The sequence below is a fragment of the Anguilla anguilla genome, chromosome 8, assembly GCF_013347855.1.
Source record: "Anguilla anguilla isolate fAngAng1 chromosome 8, fAngAng1.pri, whole genome shotgun sequence".
Lineage (NCBI taxonomy): Eukaryota > Metazoa > Chordata > Actinopteri > Anguilliformes > Anguillidae > Anguilla > Anguilla anguilla.
The window spans coordinates 43,485,077-43,497,959 of record NC_049208.1 but is presented as its reverse complement, the minus strand read 5'-3'; the positions used below and the strand labels follow the sequence as shown (position 1 = coordinate 43,497,959).

The 12,883-nt window shown below is 40.4% G+C and overlaps 1 pseudogene; it reads left to right on the top strand.

Moving 5' to 3' along the window:
• The first annotated feature begins 11,932 nt into the window (after window positions 1-11,932).
• LOC118234213 lies at window positions 11,933-12,616 on the top strand (annotated as a pseudogene).
• The last annotated feature ends 267 nt before the right edge of the window (window positions 12,617-12,883 follow it).

Here is a 12,883-nt window from a genome sequence, read left to right as displayed (position 1 = left end):
AATTGGATTAGTATCATGGATAGGCCCTATACTTAATTACCATCATGATGGGGATAGACAGGTAAAACGACAACATTCTCACGACATGCTATGCACAGACACGTTGATTGGATAATTACTTTTCGTAAAGTTAATATTAAACTCATTTTCGCATGCCGATGTGCTACTAGATGTAGTACAACTGTCGATTTGAAAAGCAAAATGTTGGCATAAGAAGGCAAAACTGTGACAGGATTACCGGAGCGCAGCGCTAAGGGACAGCTTACGAGTGCCTCAGACCACCCTTTTAAAGGTATACCTTAATTAAGGTATACCTTAGCTAAGGAGACGCTGGGAAACAGCTCGAGACCTAAAGGAAGAGCTTAAGGTATACCTTACGACGCACGTAGCGCTAAGGAGACTCTGGGAAACGCAGCATCACTAATGATCAATTTCCACAGACTGGTCTGCTACAGCATTTAAACCCGGCTCGACAGTGTAAAGACAGCTTAAGTTAGACAATGAATGAGTATGTACATAACGTTACTTTTATAACAACCATTTTTTATTCAGTAAATAGTAAGTGTTATAGCTACTGTGGCCCAGGTGCCAGCTGACTGACGTCACACACAGGCAACACTGTTTGGAAGTGAGGTCCAAAAACACACCTGCAATTACCGCTTATCGCCATTGGTACCGCCAAAGAGAACGAAACAGAAATCTTTGAGATTGCCACTTTAAAGTTATTATAAATGTGATGCCATAATCAATGTAAAGAACTACAAATAGCCATTTTATTGTTCTTACACTGTTATGATTTATTTTTGTTACAGATGTATCATTCCATTGTCCATCAAAATTCATCTGTGCAACTTGAAAGATGCACAACCTGTTGCAGACTATTTCACTGTCCACTTTGCCTCACGTTCAAACCAACCAAACTTTCAAAATTACAGTCTCATATAAAAGTCCATTTAAAACATGCACTGACTTTCAAAGGTACGTAGTATTTTAACCATTTAGGCAATTCTTTGTGATTTAGATTCTGATTGTCTGATGGCAGTACTCATTTTTTGCCTGTCATTTTTGTTTTTCTAGATTTTTGGATTTGCAGATTCCTGTTAAACTGTAGGACAGAGGGTCATTACCACTGCCCCCACTGTGACCAGATCAGAATTAGGAAGGACGCCATGTTCATACACCTGTCATGCCATGGGCCTTCAGGTCCTGGCACACCATCCACACTGCCCACACTCCTGCTGAGCCCTCCACTCCGGCTGAATCCATCACTCCTGCAGAACTCTCCACCCCAGCTGAATCCACCACCCCTGCAGAACTCTCCACCCCTGCTGAATCCACCCCAGCTGAATACACTACTCTGGCTGAGCCCTCTCCACAGGGTTTAGAATCCACTGTCAGATCCTCCCCACTGCCTGCAGACATTACCACCACAAGATCTAAACAGAGAATTAAATGCCCTCATTGCGCAACTTTTCTGTATCAGAAACATGTAGTTGTTCACATAAAACATTAACATAAAGTGTGCACTAAAATATACTAATTTTAAGTTTCAATATATATATATATATATATAATGTATTTGTATTAAAACATGTTTTTAAACTATAGGAACGACTGATGATGGTTCACCTCCGGGCTGCCGCCCTGTGGTACCAGGACCACCAACACCTTTTTTCGGACCCAGTTCACCTGCCCCGTGTCCTGGCCATGGAGGAGCGGGAGGTTGCGGAGGTGCTGAGACGCTACACCACACTCTGTGAAATTCGGGAGGGGGAAGGTGCGCAGGAGGAGACATTAGCTCCATTTTTTTTTTTTTTTGAGAACAAGGAGGACATGGAAGTCTTTTTACGTGACGTGGTAGACAGGCTGAATTACACCGTGTTCTGCCTTGTCCCTTGTGAGCCAGAGGAAGAAACCCTCTATTACCTATAAGATACCCTATATTTGTGTTATATTTATATTGGTGTTGGATTTTTTTAAACTTGATTTTCTTTGTATTCTTGTTCATGTGTGTGAAATAAAAAATATTTAAGAAAAAAACAATCTCCGTGCTTACCTCACTCCTCACCTGTCCACTGTGTAACTGATGTGTTGTCAGTGTTCAGGCTCACTATGGCTGTGGTCACATCACCCAGGTGGGTGCTGCACATTGGTGGTGGTTGAGGTGAGTTCCCCTCTCTCATGGTAAAGTGCTTTGAGTTTGAGAAAAGTGCTATATTAATGTAACTAACGCCTCAGCCCAAATTAAACCTTGCATAACCAGTTGTGGAATCTATCCAAGGTTCTGAAATTCTTAAAACGTGTCTTCTGCCAGAAATAGTACATTGCTGCACAAACCTTTGTATTAAGTGTTGCAAAGTTTTGTCTATTGGTCTGGACAAACAGGAGTTCAACATTAGGAAAAGTGCTGGCTTGTCTTGGGGTGCCTATACATCGCCGACTCACCCACCGAACCTAAGAGGAGTTTTTCCTCCACAAAATATGGTGAGCCAGCCAGGAGTCTAACAACCACGAGGGAGGCACGCAAGGGAACTGACGGAGTGCGGTGTTTCTCCTTCTAGTGACCGGTCAACTTTAGTAAAAGGTAAGCAGACGCCTTTTTAATAAAAAGTCTGTGATAAGGAGTTACCCATAATCCGTCGGCTCCAACCGTGGCCAGATTCCAGTGACGGACTCCTGTGGGTGAGTTTGTTGTAGAGTGTGTTTAAAGAGGTGTTGTGAGAATAAAGAAAATAAAGAAAGTAAAGAAAATAAGATTGAGTAAAGAAATAAGAGTAAAGAGATAAGAGTTTTAAGACCTGTCTGGGAGAAAAGAGGCCTATAGGGAAAGAGTAAATATGTAACGGTCCTTAGTAACAGGTAACCAAATACGTAATGGACCTTAGTAACGGGTAGCCAAAAACGTAACGGAACTTACTAACAGGATGCGTAGAAAACTGCTGAGAGGAGACGTCTTCCACAGAAAATCCGATGCGAGAAGGTCAATTATCAGGGGAACCTGTATTTGTGATTGTGTACTGGTACCCTGAATTGCGCTTGATAGGAAAAGTGGTAGGAAAGGGACAGTTTTAGGGAAAGCTATACAAAAGTCTTATTGACAATTACAGTCAGGGGCATATATTGATACCCTGTATTCGTAGGGAAATAATTCTAAAAGTCTTATTGCAATAATCTGTGTCATTTTTGTGTTGTGTTTGTTGTCATATAGTGTGTCTGTCTTTATGTTGTTCTGGTTAGTATAAAATTATGTGTTGTTTGTCAAAGTGTGATGTTTACTCGTTGTTTTAGTCTTGTGGGCCCAGAAAAATATTGTTTTATATTTTAGAGACATAAATATGTTAATTGTGCAATAAGTATTGTTTTATATTATACAGCTATAATTATAATAACTGTATAATGATGGTGACAGTTGGCTCTTCGGAGCAGTGGAGTAAGATAGAAGAAAAGTGGCGAGAAGGAAGAAAGGAAATTAAATCTAGAGATACAACAATGTTTAAAGAAATAAAAGCATATACAAGTAGTTTACATGAGCGGATGAAATGCTTAGAGAAACAATTAGGTGATTCTAACCTTATGGTGGAGCGGTTAAGGGAAGAACTTAAATTAGCCACTACAGCCCCGAATAGATACATCCCATTGAATGAAATGGTTGCCACAATTGCGCCACTGCAGGTGGTCCCAAAACTGGGCAGAGAAACCAGATTTCATCCGATTGTGACCTGTTGGAACTGTGGGAAGATAGGGCACATGTCAAGGAACTGTAGACAGTCAGTCAGAATAGTGTGAATCGGCACTAAGTCCGAAAATAAAGAAGTGTTGAAAATTGAATTAAAGAATCCCATCAATGATAATACTATAAATTTATAAGTATAACCCTGACTAAGCCTTGTCTAGTGTATTACTTTAGGCGATTCAATATCCAGTTTTATTTTGTTGTAAATTAACCTACATAATTATCCAACAAGTAAGGCAGATAAGAAATGAAGCAACAACTGGAAAAGTAAAAATAACAAATCAAGAAAATCACGGATAGTACCCGTTTAGAGATATAAAGAAATGAGAAAAGATTAATGTTTAGCTGCAGTAAAATTGGACATTTGGGTTAGAAATTGAACATCGGTCTTAAAGGAATTTTCAGACCCAAAATCTAGAGTGCGAACATTCCACTGCTTTTTACAGTGGACAACTTGTTCCTTTCAGCTTCAAGATGCCACAAGGATAAACTGATAATGCAAGCAGCTCCAATTAAAATGTTTAATTACCATCCAGATGTAATAATAATTGGAATTAGAAGAATAACCAAAGCAATTTTTACAGTAGTAAAAAGTAGCGGTTTTCAAATAAAAATAGTGTCATCATATATTTCCCTTTACCTAAATAAAAAGAAAGACATTGCAAAAGTAGTACAAATTAATCAGCATCTTAATATATTTGCATTTGAGAAATAAAATAGCTGTGAAGAGTGTAAGCACATGTTTTAGGGCGAAGTAGTGTGTGTGCGTATGAGTGAATGTGGACTGAGTATATTAGAAGTGTTTGAACACGCGCACCTGCTTTTGTAAGATTTAAATAAATAAATAGATAAATGACATAGTGAGCATGCATTGCTTGCATGACTGCACAGATCAGTAAGGAAAGTAAAGTGGAGCAATAATAGAATGAATTGTTGCAATAATAAAATGAATGTGCATAATTTTTCTGCACTATAGCGGTTGATTAGAAATTAACAAAACATTTTCCTTCAATAGGAGTGTTGCCTAGAGCTAATGTGAGCTGAGTCAAAGACTCACTAACTTTCTCCTTCTAATTTGAAGATGTCTGTATAAAGCTTCAGTGATGATGTGTGGTGAAGAATTGAATTTAACAAACTATTGTGTGAACCTAACTAAAACTATTAAGTTTCTCTGCAGATATCAATCCAAGAAGACGGAGAAGAAGCTGATCTCGAGCAACTATAAATAGATTACATAGTGTAGTACAACCAGCCAAGGTCAGCTGGAGTGGCTTGCATTAAGAATGAAACAAAAGCCTTTTGAAATATTACTGACTTTTAAAATTCCATTTCTGACTACTCTTCATTTTATACAGACTGGGTTGAAGAATATTTTTTAGAAGTGACAGTGATACCTTTTTTTCCACCACAATTAGTGCATATATGCAGGTTATTTAATTGCGGGAAAACCTACTAATATAGGCGATTGACTCCTTACCCATTGCCAGTATGTCTTCCTGTCTTTTCTCTGGTATGTCACATTCGACGTCTCTCTTTTTGTTTCATCATTAATGAATATCTCCACTTTTATTTCCAATACCCTCCTTTATGCACTTATTCTCCCTCCGTTTCTTATATTGGCGTATTACGCTCATGATATTTACTGAACCTAAGAAACTTCAAATCATAACCAGATTGTAGCCTACATCAATCTCAAATTTCAATTGTGATAATAGATCTTTATTTTAAGACATTGTGTGTTTAATTCCAATAACCTTGTTTTCATTGGGACCAACGCAAGGCAAAGTGCTGCAGGCAAAGTGCTGCAGCCAAATGATCGGAATTAACCAGGTTTTATATTGACACACATAAATTTATTTGTAAACACAGATGCGGTCAATTTTTGTTTTAGAACCAGAATGTAATTAGCAAACTCACATATATTTTAATGCTTTGCCTTCTCTAGACATTTTAAAAGCAGTGTTGCATATCATTTGCTTCTATTACAGCGTTGATCTAGGTAGATTAGCTTGGCGAACTCCTATGTTTGAATTTCGAATTATTGATTGTTTATTTGACTTTGTGTATGACACCCGCGTAGTCACGGGTGGGCATAGATGGGCAACGCCCACCCAGTTGGCACTCCTGCCCATCCAATCAGAATGCAAATGCCAGCAGCCCCCGGCCTCATCATTCTGTTGTTCATACCGCACGCGCGTTACACGTTACAAGTCTGCTGCATAACACTAGTGCAATATGGCACAATATTTTAAAATATATTCCACTATGGATTATTTTCGTCAGCCTCTGAACGTTCAGAGCACTTGCAGAAATTCCAGCTGCTCTATGCATAGCCTATGTTATATGATTATGCTGCTGCTTTTGTATCGCTATACGCATACGGACTGTGCCCATCTGACTTTTGTCTGTGCCCATCCATAATCAGATTTCTGGCTACGCGCCTGGTGTATGACCATATTTGTTTGACTTCTGATTCTTACTTGGCCCCTTTTAAATTTGTTTATCGGATTTTGTGTGTATGAGCCTTACCTCTTCTTATTTGACTCATATTATTGCCTAGCCATTATGTTTTGTTTGCCTCAGTGTAGGCTACTACTCATGCTCAACCCTGTTCGCTTACCTTGACTTCAACTTTTGGTTTGCTCCTCTGCTTGCCGTATAGTGACTTCGGTTATTTAGAATGTTCCAGCTGGATTATATCCTTCCCTTAGGACGCTATTTGTTATTTTGGTTTGTTATTTTTTCCTTTATTGTTTTTTAAGGTGATCCTGGGCGGAGATTTGATCTCTTTTGGGAGCAGCTGCTTCGAGCCCGGTAAACCTTTCAAGACTAGCTGAGGGTTATTTAGTTCTGGTTAGGTAGATAGCACTGTTCTGGATATGCTTGTTATAAAAGTGCCGGAATTCCAGACAGGTGTTTGAAATGTATACTTTTCTTTTAAACTACAGCAAAAATTTATTTAATTTTTTAGCCATAACAGTAATTCATAATGTCTTGGCGACTGGAATATTATTTCATTATTTTGTGTGATGTTCTGTCATGTTTCAACTAATTGGACCAGATCAATGTATCTAATGAAATTAAAAGCCATCATTAACAATTCAGCCAAAGCAATACAAATGCTCTGTAGATGAAATTAAGGATTTTGTAGAGCATATTCAAGAAAGCAGTAGTGGAAATTCATCAAACTTCTTCTTGGAATTTGGATGTGTTCAGGTGATTGAAAAATAGCCTGGAGAAGATGGGTACTGTTATCGTGTAAGGATATTTGATAGTCTGTTTCGTCCTAATGCTCATAAGTGTGCTTTTAACCTTCTCACCTAAAATCAATTTCAGCCGTCATATCAGAGCCCAACATTATACAGAAATGGCCTGAAACAACAAAGGGCTTATGGCTGATGATGATATTGTGATCTGAACCACAGATCGCAGAAGAAGGTTGACAACTGAGTGTGTGTTGTGACTCATTTCAATGACGGGTAAGATCTCCGCAAAGGAGTCAACCTAAGGCAGGGATGAGTCGACCCCTCAGGTCACTATGTAACATACATATGTGTCAAGGCTCATCACTGGAATAAATACTGAAGGGAGAAGAGTTTTCTCTAGCATAACTAGAATTCTGTGCAACATTAAATTCCTAGGCCTAGGTACAATGAACGTCTCAGCTCAAAATAGTTGTATCTTGAATGTATTGTGCACAAAATTGTAATTAAGGAGAACAATTTTTTAAAAGAATTTATACTATTGATGCAAGCTTTTACATAAAATATTTCAAGTTTATTGAGTGTCATTAATGCTGAGAATTTTTTTTTACCCCCGAAAATAATCTGTCGTCATCCTCTTTTGTCCTCGCTTTCTTCCTCCTTCATCCATCTTTCTTAAACAGTCGAATTGAAACAAAATAAAACCAGCGGCAACTGGTGAGCTGAAAATTGGTGGGGTGCAAAACTTTCCTTTAAACTAATCATTGATCTCAAACTGTTTTAATTAATCTGATTAATCAATTGGAAAGGGACACACAGCTTCTTCGCATTGTGTTAGGGAGATTAAATGATAAATGCGATTTAGAAAAATCAGTTTTAATCACTAAGCGGTGGTGGAATCTTCCCCTGATTTTCCTTGAGTATCAATACAATTAATCCACAAAATAGGCTACTCAATACTATCATATATAGCCAGCTGTCCCCAAATAGGCAGTTTTATTGAGTAGCCTAGGCCTTATAGCCTACATGTATTTTCATTTGCAGTACGAAATTGTGCACATTTTTAATCAACCTTATTTGCGGATACATTCCGCACTTCTTTCTCCGCACTTGTATTCATGGCAAATATCTTCAATGCGTAGACTGTAAACAAAATTGAATTGAAAGTTTTGTTTTTGCTGGTTATTCTGAAAGCTGACACGGTAGATAACAGACTGGTGTATCTTGTTTGTTAAGTGTAGACTACTTGGTGATTAAAACAGATTTTTAACGGATAAATTGAATTTATGATTCAATCCCCCTAACACGGTATGAAGACGCTGTGTGTTAGACTACTTGCCATTTGATTAGTAGATCGGTTGCTTTTTTCACAAGTCAAACCTCGTTTTTCACTAGTTCCGAGTTGTCTTGAATGCAGCAACCTGCGTTAACATGCGTTAAAAAATTTGTGGCATTAAAACGAATTTGCGTTAACGCGTTATTATTGCATTAACTTTGACAGCCCTAATAAAAAAGGATGTAAAACGTAATTCGGAGAGCTCTCTGTGTGTCTTTATGGTACTGGAGGCCTCCCATAGGCTTATGTAAAATAGAAGAAAATAAAAGATTTTTAGAAGAAATCATAGTTTCTAGTCTTTCTTCTTACATTGCCGACTCACCCACTGAACCTAAGAGGAGGTTTTCCTCCACAAATATGACAATCAACAACATCTTCCCCATTTGCTTCAATAGCAGAGGGGGCTCACTCGAAATTCTGAAGGCCTCAGGGTAGATTTTTCACCGAGAGACAGCACAGGTGGAAAATCTGATTGGATAAAAGCTCTGATTTATAAGAGCTGCACTGCAAGCAGCACAACTGAGGGAGAGGTTAGCAATGAAATGACGTTAATAGACTGATGGGAATGAACTTTATAAAAATATAATTTTCAGATTCTGACAATCTCTAGGCCAGCAGAGAAGGCCTTGCTGGCCCTGAAGGGCCACCTTTGGTTTTACGCGTAGAGATGTCCCTTTTGAGACTGAGTGGTCATATATTGTCTTGGACAATCCGTTTGTGAAATATACGCACATTTGTGACTCCTGGGTACCTTCCAAAATAGCTGTGCGTAATACCAAATGTGTTGTTTACGGCATTGTTTTTTAGTACAGTCTGGCTTGACTGACAATTCATTTATTCAGTAGGTGAGAGTATAAGCTTTCTAACGATGTATAACATGTCTAATTTTGCTTTTGGAATAGCGTTTTATAGGTCAGCGTAACCGAAAGTTTTCTCATCATCGCATTCACTTTCGCATTCACTCTGTGGTAGCAGTAAAAGACGCTGCACCTAACGAAACTTTGTCAACGATTTTTCGTAATTTCTTGGATATACTTTTGGAAATACTATTGGAAATACTGTATTATTGAGGACTTCTGGGTATGGCTAAGCCATATGTTTGTTGATAGACCTAGCTGACATCGTTTTCTGGAGTAAGACAGAACCAGAACCTGCTGCTGATGGCGGACCTGATGAAGCCACTGTGTGCACTGAAGGAACCGCGCCAGCTGTCAGCCTCACCCGGTTCCGAGTTGTCTTGAATGCAGCAACCTGCGTTAACATGCGTTAAAAAATTTGTGGCATTAAAACGAATTTGCGTTAACGCGTTATTATTGCATTAACTTTGACAGCCCTAATAAAAAAGGATGTAAAACGTAATTCGTAAGACAGAACCAGAACCTGCTGCTGATGGCGGACCTGATGAAGCCACTGTGTGCACTGAAGGAACCGCGCCAGCTGTCAGCCTCACCCGGTCCTGGCTTCGACATCCCATCCTGCACTCCATCATATCGCCGGGAAGATAATCCTCCGGTCTAAAATGAGCGCCACACATGACTGCATGTTTTGTAACAAATGCAGCAGTGAAGACCCGTCTCTTCACCTGCACAAACGCACCCAGGCATGAAAGCTAGCACCGTTCCTTTTCCTGCTAGGAAAAATGTGTGCTCGATGTCCTGACAGGCTGGAGTTTGTGCAACCTGCACAAACACAATAATTGACCATGGTGATACATGGTGAAATGCAATATAAAACTACGTTAAAAAGACCAACTCATGATATCATGACCGCTCAGACTCACTACCACCTACTACTGCACGTTGGGCTAAGGCAGGCAGACTCCCTTTTTTTATGTAATATCACGCAATGTTGAAAAAAAAGGTGTTTTTAGGAGCTTTGCTCAAACCGGCCACTACTTCCTCTGAATGTGTGCCCTTATGTCTTGTAAAAATTATTAAATCCTACATTAACTTTTCAAATGGTCATTTTCAGACAAGGTTAAGTATACATTTCATAAAAATTTTTACCTGCAAGATGCACTTTAAAGAGGTTGACATACAGAGCATTTGGGTGACACCAGAAGTCGAAGGGGTATCATTGAAAATGGAGCTGGACACTGGGTCTGCCCTGTCAGTGATTACATGTGAAAACTACAATGAACATTTTTCACCTTTAAAGTTACAGCCCACTACTGTAATATTAAAAACGTACACCGGTGAGAAAATCTCACCATGCGGAAAGATCACTGTGAATGTGAAATATTATTTTAAAAAAGCACACAGGTTGCCGCTATATGTCCTCAAAAAGGGCGGAGCACCCTTGTTTGGCCGTGAATGGTTGAGGAGTGTGAAACTCAACTGCCAATCCATTAAATCTCTGCATATATTAGAGAAAAAGAGCAGCAGCGTTACTAAAAAAAAAACTGAATCAGCTACAGCAGCTGTAGCTGCACAGTCAGATCAGGTTTTCCAGGAAGGCATAGGCACCTTAAAACATATCAAAGCAAATATTGTGCTGGAAGATAACACTATACCCAAGTTTCACAAGGCTCGGCCAGTGCCCTACACCCTTCGTCCAACGCTGAGCTCCAAAGGCTAGAAAAGGATGGCATTCTGGCAAAAGTTGACTGGTCTGAGTGGGCGACCCCCGTTGTGCCCAAAGTAAAAAGCAGTGGAGCTATCCGTCTCTGTGGTGATTTTAAAGTGACAGTGAATCCGGTACTACGTCCAGACAAATACCCTTTGATGTGCATTGATGACATCTTCGCATCGCTGGCGCGTGGCGCGCGGTTTTCAAAAATTGACCTCGCTCAGGCCTACTTGCAGATGGAAGTGGAGGAGTCATCCAAGAAGTTCCTGACGATCAACACAACAAACGGCTTGTTCCAGTACAATCGCTTAGTCTTCGGAGTTGCTTCGGCACCAGCAATATGTCAAAAGGCGATGGACCAGGTCCTACAGGACATTCCTGGCACACAGTGTTACCTTGACGACATTATCGTCACAGGAGTGGATGACAAGGAACACCTCACAAACCTAGAAAAAGTCCTAACCAGGCTAAGCGAGTTCAGACTGAGAACAAACCGAAACAAATGTGAATTTTTCAAAGACTCTGTGGAGTACTGTGGCCACAGGATTGATGAACATGGCCTCTATAAATGCAAGGACAAAATTGTGAAAAAAAATCCTGAAAGCGCCTAGGCCATAGAACGTATCTCAGTTGCGCTCTTTCCTAGGCCTGGTGAACTATTATCATATTATCATATGTTTCTCTCGAACCTGTCAACTGTGCTATATCCATTGAACCGCTTACTGCAGAGTGACAGTGAATGGTGTTAGTCAAAAACCTGTGACCGTGCGCAATTATGCGCAGATTGATAGAGAGGCCCTTAGTCTGGTCTGGGGGCTAAAGAAATTCAATCAGTACCTATATGGGAAGCATTTTACTTTACTTACCGACCATCAGCCTCTTGTCTCCATTTTCAATCCACAGAATTGTGTCCCAGCCATGGCAGCGGCACGTTTACAGCGCTGGGCATTATTTTTAGGCGCACAATCATACACTATTGAATACAAAGGCACCAAACAACATGGAAACGCTGATGGTCTGTCACGGCTCCCACTGGAGTCATCGGCTAATTATGAGGCAAAGGATGCGGTGTAAATGTTCCACGTTGCACAAATGGAGCATTTGCCAGTCACAAGCGTCGAAATCCACTTAGACACAGGTCGTGACCCAACCTTATCTAAGGTATATGACGTAACAGTGAAAGGCTGGCCAATGAAAGGTGATCCGCTTCTTCCTGCCTACTCATCGCGCCGTGACCAGCTTTCAGTGAGCCAGGGTTGTGTCGTTGGGCACAAGAGTGGTCATTCCTCCGAACCTCCATTCCAAGGTGCTTGACATGCTACACGAAGGGCACTTAGGGGTGGTGAGGATGAAGAACCTCGCCCGCAGCTACATCTGGTGGCCTGGTATTGATCAACAATTGGAGAACCTTGCCAGGACATGCTGCGGATGTCAGCAGACTAAAAAACAACCAGCGACAGCCCCTTTGAACACTTGGGAGTGGCCCGCTTCCCCGTGGCAGCACATTCATATTGATTACGCTGGACCCTTCTGTGACTAAATGTACTTAGTCGTGGTCTACACCCATTCCAAATGACCAGAGGTCTTCTGTACAAGAACAGCAACTTCCACAAAGACAATTGACCTCCTACGCAACCTCTTCTCAAGAACAGGCCTACCAGAACAACTTGTGAGCGATAATGCTAGTCAATTCACATCAGACAAGTTCCAAACATTCGTCAAAAAAATGGAATACAGCACATTACTTCAGCACCGTTTCATCTGGCAACCAATTGACTTGCAGAGAGATTCGTACAGTCCTTTAAGCAATCCATCAAAGCCATGGGAAATGATGGAACATCCCTATCACACAAAATGGCAAAGTTTCTACTGGCGTATCGTAAGAGCACCTATGCCACTAGGGGTCAGACACCGGCAATGCTTTTCCTGGGACGTCCCCTGAGATCACGTCTGGACCTGCTAAAACCTGACATTCGTAGACATGTACAGCGGAAACAGGCTGACTGGAGCAAACATCAGAAGCAACCAGATGTCCGCACCTTT